Genomic DNA, 7,666 nt, shown 5'->3' on the forward strand with positions numbered 1-7,666 from the left:
TTGACATCGGACTTCCGGTTTTAGAGTTGCAACCGTAAGTACTGTTTTAAAATCACCGAAATAGTATGAGCGATATATCATTGGACGTGCCTTAGCGACACGAGAACAAATGTACAATTTTGGTTTCTACAATTATCGTTATCATATCCGGTTAAAAAGTTCTAACCAGGGGTGCTATTATAGTCGCAGAAGTAACTCATCATTTGAAGCGTATTGAAAAGTTGAGTTTGAACCTTTAGTTCCGGTTTTGAAATCATTTCTGTTAACCCGCCATTACACGCGCTATGAGGGAATCCCTCACCATATTTGTTTATAACCAATGAAATTGTGTAAACTAATACGATAACCTTAAGCACCCAGGAATGCCTTTAGCATGGTTCATGAGAGGGTATGAAAAAGTTATAGAATATTTCTGGCGGTCAGCGTGCTGTGTGATAGTTGAAAGAAGAGACATCCCTCTTCAAGTGAGGGAATTCCTCACTGCGCGTGCAATCACGGTGAAATCACGTTTCTGTTATCTCAAAGAAACTTTTAGGTTTTTATTTAATATTTAGGTAGGTTTAATTAAAATATTATTGTTTGGATTAGGTTAGGAACAGTGGCACACCGAGTTTAGGGGTGAAAATCCCACCCAGAGCATATAGAAATATATATAAAAGAAAGTAGGAAAATGTAACTTGTCTTTCACAAATAATACAAAAATCTTTCGGTGCCCAAGCTAACCCCCCTCCCCCCAGTGGAAAATTCTAGGTGCGCCACTGGTTAAGAACCCATTTTTAAATTTACCTATTCTAATTGGGAAATAAGCCACAATTTAACTTGAAAAATTGATTTTATTGACGTTTCGAATTCCACCTCGGACGTCGTTACTTACTTACTTACTTATTCCTCTTCACTCCATGCGGAGCATAGGGCGTCAACTGTCTGCCTCCATTCTGTCCTATCCTTTGCACTAATCTTTATTTCTGCCCAGGTTTTCCCAATAGCATTAATTTCTTTGTCCAGGACGTCGGACGTCGGACGTCGTTATCCAAATACAAAATATTAATAGTTAATTACATAAATACCACAAAGAAATAGCTTCAGAACAGTTGTTAATTTTAATTTGTATTTTTAGTAAAATGAATTCGCGTAAAGAACGTTAATTTCTTCAGTGGCTTGCTGAAATTGAAAATTAAGAAAACTTGCTTTTGATCTATGTATATTATTTTTACTTTTGTTTTGTTAAATTAATAAAAAAAATTGGTATACGAGACTTTCTATAATATGTGAGTACAACCCATTTTATATTTATACATGTTGACATTCATTCTTCCTCGAAATAAGTCGAACTTATATAGGTGAGGGCGACGCTCATACGCGTGCAACCACGTCCGAATAGAAGACGCGTGTAACGGCGGGTTAAACAATGATGGCCCAAAGTTTAGTGAAAATGACTCAAAATTAGTAAAATCGTATATAAATCCACGCAAAGTTACACGAAAAGTTCTAATATCGATTTGCGGTTCCACTTTAGGTCACAGCGGGTGAAAACCTAGGACTTATGAAGTGCAATTGCTTGTTTTTCTGGAAATTTTTTACAAGTTTACTTTAAAATATATTTATTTTGAAGTCTCGATTTCCACTTTTATTTTTAACGATTTTTGAAATGTGCTCCGAAATTCATCCACATTTCAGCCCAATATGTGGATATAAGTAGGTTCACAGCTCTTCAACGACTTGATAAAGAAAATTTATTATCCAAAAGACCAGTCCTATGTCCACAGCTATCCGTGGAACACCGCAAAGCTCGACCTGCTTTTGCAAAGTAGTTTTTGGTAGTTTTGTTGTCCGATGTGTCCAGGTTTTGCTTGAGGTCACCACTGTCACTAGACAGAATCTGGAGAAGAAAAGGAGAAGAATTTGCCAACACAATATTGCCGACAGAATAACTTATCGAGGAGGCTCAGTTATGGTTTGAGCTGGTATGATTTCCCTTGCTCGTTCTAACTTAGTTCTTGTGGATAACGGTTCTATGACAGGTTCAGGGATACATCAATAATTTTAGATGAGTATATGGTAACTTTTGCATTTATACGAGCTATTTTTTTATTTTTATGGACTACAAAGCCTATTTATCTAATTAACTAACGATCTAACTTACTATGTCCACCATGCAACAAGCGTCAATAAATACCTAAAAGACACCCCGGGATTATCTATATAATTTGGCTAGCTTTCAACCCCGATTTCAATTCAATCGAACATCAATAGGACACACTGAGGATTTGGATTCAAATTCGGCTTCCCCGTCCAAATAAAATTCCTGAGCTTAGTACCAGCCTTCATACAATTTAATATGGTACGAATTTATACAATGCAAAGACGTACGCAGGCCGTTGAATGCAATTTTAAAGTGATTTTAGCATATTTTCGCTACGAAAGGAGTACAAAAAGTAGTGTTTTCTAAAAAGTTTCTACCAAACAAAGACAACATATACTGTGGTGTTGGGCATTGGCTATAATAGAGATAATTTCAGAAAAACGCAATTGTTTTAGATATGTTGTATAGTAAACAAATCAATGCTCGCTTGAGATCGTACTTTTCTCATATTTGAATACCCCTTTTCTTATCATTTGTTACGCACTGAAAAATGCTCATGAAAAGGACAATAGTATTTCACGTGGTATTGAATCAATGCCTGGGGATTTATTTCTCTTTAGTGATTTAACTGCATCTTTGACTTCAGCGAGTAAGACAGTAGGTTCTCTAGCGTAGTCAGAAGGCCACTGATTTTCTGCTGATACCTCGTTATTTTTATATAGCTCGCCACAGTAGTTTCGCCATGTTTCCAATATTTCATCAGTATCGGTCTTTAAATTACCTTCCTTATCTGTTACAGACCACGTTTGAGGTTTAAATTCTCTAGTAAGGAGTTTGATCTTCTGGAATAAGTCCCTCGGTTCATTTCGACAGCCATGTTTCTCTATCTCTCTGCATATTTGAGAGATGTAATCAGGTTAAATATGTTGTATAAGAAATCACTGCTCGCATGGTAGCGTACTTTTCTCATATTTGAAAACAATTCGCTTTACCACACTTCACTTTATACCATATTCATATTTACCACATAATTATAAATATTTTCACATACAATGATTAGGTAAAGAAAAGGGTCAATACTCACAATCTTATCGTTTTATTGATGTTAAAAAATTGGCCACCGGATTCGGGACTTACAATATATGTCCTATGATCAGGTCAGAATAAGAGGTCAAATTGTTTGTGTTTAAAACAACATCAAAAGCTAAAAACATAAATATAGACAATTACACATAAACAACAAACTAGCGTTAAAATTAGGCATCTAATTCTGTACCTCAGAGCTAAACTGTATTAACTCCATTTTTTTGAAAAATTGTATTACAGTGGAACCTCGATAAGTCGGATTAATCGGGACCGAGGCAGATCCGGGTTATCGAAAATCCGGGTTAGCTGGAGAAGATGGTAAAAATTAATAAAATACGGTATACTTATAGATAAACTCCATTATAGTTGAAAAACATGAAATAAATATGCACGGTACATCTAAATTACGTAAAGTTGTATACACTATTGTTCATTTTTTGGTACAAAACTCATGTCAAACTGAAAAAATGTTTGTTTTGTCAGATGAAAATCGGTCCGGGTTAGCCGGACTTTCGGGTTATCGGAGGCCGACTTATCGGGGTTCCACTGTATTTCACTTTCTACATAACAGACTTCACATCTTTCATATGCGATACGATATTAAATCCTATTTAATGTGGTAGTTAAGTCCCTCGGTAGTTCCGAGCTAAACAGTCGTTTACACTTAATACCCAGCAAAATAAAAGTATTATCAGCAGTATTAGAGGAGTTAATATCACATGCACATGTAAGAATTATTAAATCCATGGAACGATGTAAAACCGCGGTGTGCTACTGGTAGTCAGTATTCTGTGAAAAAAAAATGGAAGTAGAGCTAAATGACTTCAGGGATTTTAAGTTCAACTTCACAACAACAACTGTTCACCTTTTATTATAAGGCAAAAAGCTCAGTAGAGTACATACTTTCGTATGTCAGATGTTGTCCACTTGGAAGTATGTAGCGATAGTTAAGGATTACTTTTTTCAAAACTAATTTTAGTTTGGAAACATTTCAATCTGTTGATCTTGACAGAAATCCTAGGCGTGTTGTGTTTCCTGTGGCCTTGCCTGTGATTCAGGATAAGCCAAAGGAATTTCATAATTTTTATAAAAATTTATCCCACTTCGATAAAGTAGATGAGGATTTATAAAAATTTTCCAAAATAATTTTAAGTGAACAACATCTTTTGAGTTTCGTTTTTCGTTAGTTTTGTTTACTCATTTTGTTGTATAGATATTTTTTATTTCATTTAATTAAAAAAAAAGTGTTCTTGACTAAATTTTGTTTTATGTATCGTATTACCTCCAGATTATTATTTATTCACGTGTGTCAACTTACCATTATATTATCTCCCGAACATGGTTATTGTTTTCATGCCAAACAGAATTAACTTTATGTTTCTTTAAAAATTTAAGGAGGTATAAAAATAAAAAATGCAGTAATATATAGTTTCATTTATATGTACTTATCAAAGTTTATCACATAGGTATTTAAAGAAAAAGAAATAAAAATTGTATTTAAAATTTGTTCTTTATATTTCTTTTAAACTGCTCTCCTGTAAAATTTCAATTTTGTGGGTTAATACAGTTTAGCTCTGAGGTACAGAATTGATTGTAACAATTTGACCTCTTATTCTGGCCTGATGATGGGACATAAATTGTAAGTCCCGAAACCGGTCCCGAAATTTTATAACATCAATAAAGGTATAAGATTGTGAGCATTGACCCCTTTCTTTACATAACCTAATCCAAAGGTTAAATATGTTGTATAATCAATAAATTACTGCCCGCCTGATATCGCACTTTTCTCATATTTGAATAAAATTCGCTTTACCATACTTTACTTTATACCATATTCATATTTACCACATAATTATAACTATCGCACACCCAATGGTTAGGTAAAGAAAAGGGTCAATACTCACAATCTTGTCCTTTTATTGATGTTAAAAAATTGGCCACCGGTTTCGGGACTTATAATTTATGTCCCATCATCATGCCAGAATAAGAGGTCAAATTGTTTGTTGTTAAACAAAATCAAAAGCTAAAAACATAAATATAAACAATTACACATAAACAACAGACTAGCGTTAAAATTAGATATATCTAATTGATTGTAACAATTTGACCTCTTATTCTGGCCTGATGATGGGACATAAATGATATGTCCAGAAACCGGTAGCCAATTTTTTATCATAAATAAAAGGATAAGATTGTGAGTATTGACACTTTGCTCTGCCTAACCATTGCATTTATGGACTCACACTTGCAACTGTTTTATCATTTTTAAAAGTGTAACATTTTATTCGTTGTAGCTTTTGGCTTTTTGGCGTTAAAGTCAAGTGCGTTTCATTCTTCGCATAAGCTACCAGAATTTCAACTTAAATCAAAGGAGAATATGGAACAGTTTGGAAACTAATCTCATTATCAATTAATTGACTTCCGCGTTTGATTTAAATGACTACACGAAACACGAACAATTAGGAATGAGAGAATTACACTTCACACAGCAGTTCAGTTCAATTTCCACCAGCAAATATGAAACTATGTATGTTGTGAGTTTCAAATTAGGCTAAGATGGTATGAGGACGATTTATGATTCTCAAGTTTCGTAATAGGAGGAACGCAAGCAATTTAAGTCAACTGACGACGTCAACTTTGACACCAAAATGAATTTGAAATATTCGTCAGTAGCTATTAACGCTTATCAAATTTTGACAGTTATTATTCTGCTTCAGCATTATATTCCGGTTTATATTAGTTTCAGATATATTTCAGTAAACATTAATGAAACAATTTAGGAACTGCTGTAATTTCCTACTAAACAAAACTAAATAATATACAAGGGGTTTCAAAAAAAGGTAAAGCCGTCTCTAGGAAAAGCAAAAAACTAAGAAATAATTGGGGTTTGTTTAGTAAAAAATTTTTGTAGTGCCACCCGTTTTCAAGATAAAGGGCGTTAAAGAACACATTTACACATTTTTTACGATTTCTCAGAAACTACTGGCAACACTGTAATGAAATTTTATACGAATATGTTTTGGTATAGAGCAAGAGCCCGTGGCCGCCAGGCATTACATTTTTAATAAAAGCTGAAAGTTTTTCTGCGCATGTCCCCAACAGAGATAAAAACGATCAGCGAGTATGGACTTTGGATCGTGGTTACTTGAGTAGATACAAGGTAGCAAAAGTATGTAAAATATTGTATTACTTCCCTTAAAGTGTAAAAGCTTAATTTTATATATATGTTACTTGGACTACTATCAAAAGATAATATCTCAGTACCCGGACAGTTTCAATGGTTTCTTCACCTTGCCGGACGCATTGAAAGTCTAGTGTAGGTACAAGCGCGAGACAATATATGGACTCTAGTGTATACGAACGAGTGAGATAGTGAGTTCCGTCTACTGCGATCTTTTACTGCGCATCATCAAGCGTATTATTCATATTTATACAATATATTATATATTATTATACAGGGTGTCCCAAAAGTAGCGGGACGCTCGAATATTTCGCGAAACGAATATCGGATCGAAAAACTGAAAAATGCGTGTTCAATATTTTTCAAACGTCTATCGAACGGTATCAAACACTGCCGCCCCCACCACCTCCTGGAGGTGGGGCGGGGGTATAATGCTGAGGCAGAATAATAACTGTCAAAATTTGATAAGCTTTAACCCGCCATTACACGCGCTATGAGGGAATACCTCACCATATTTGTTTATAACCAATGAAATTGTCTTAACTAATACGATAACCTTGAGCACCCAGGAATGCCTTTAGCATCGTCCATGTGAGGGTATGACAAAATTATAGAATATTTCAGGCGGCCAGTTTGCTGTGATACTTGAAAGAAGTGACCATCCCTCTTCAAGTGAGAGAATTCCTCACTGCGCGTGCAATCACGGTAAAATCACGTTTCTGTTATTTCAAAGAAACTTTTAGGTTTTTGTTTAATATTTGGGTAAGTTTAATTAAGATATTATTGTTTAGGTTAGGTTAGGAACAGTGGCGCACCGAGGGGAGGTTTGAGGGTTAAAATCCCTCCCAGAGCATAATATAAATATATATAAAAGAAAGTAGTAAAAGGTAACTTGTCTTTCACAAATAATACAAAAAATTTTCGGTGCCCAAGCCAACCCCCCTAGAGGAAAATTCTAGGTGCGCCACTGGTTAAGAACCCATTTTTAATATTACCTATTCTAATTGGGAAATAAGCCAAAATTTAACTTAAAAAATTGATTTTATTGACATTTCGAATTCCACCTCGGACGTCGTTATCAAAATACAAAATATTAATAGCTAATTACATAAATGCCACAAAGAAATAGCTTCAGAACAATTATTAATTTTAATTTGCTTTTTTAGTAAAATGGATTCTCGTAAAGAACGTCAGTTACTTCAGTGGCTTGCTGAAATTGAAAATGAAGAAAACAGCGAAGATATGAAAATATTAATATTATGAAAATACTAATATTGAATTGCTGCGAACATAAGAACTATCTCTGTATTGTTACG

Source organism: Diabrotica virgifera, chromosome 6 (assembly GCF_917563875.1).
Source record: "Diabrotica virgifera virgifera chromosome 6, PGI_DIABVI_V3a".
In the NCBI taxonomy this organism is placed as follows: domain Eukaryota; kingdom Metazoa; phylum Arthropoda; class Insecta; order Coleoptera; family Chrysomelidae; genus Diabrotica; species Diabrotica virgifera.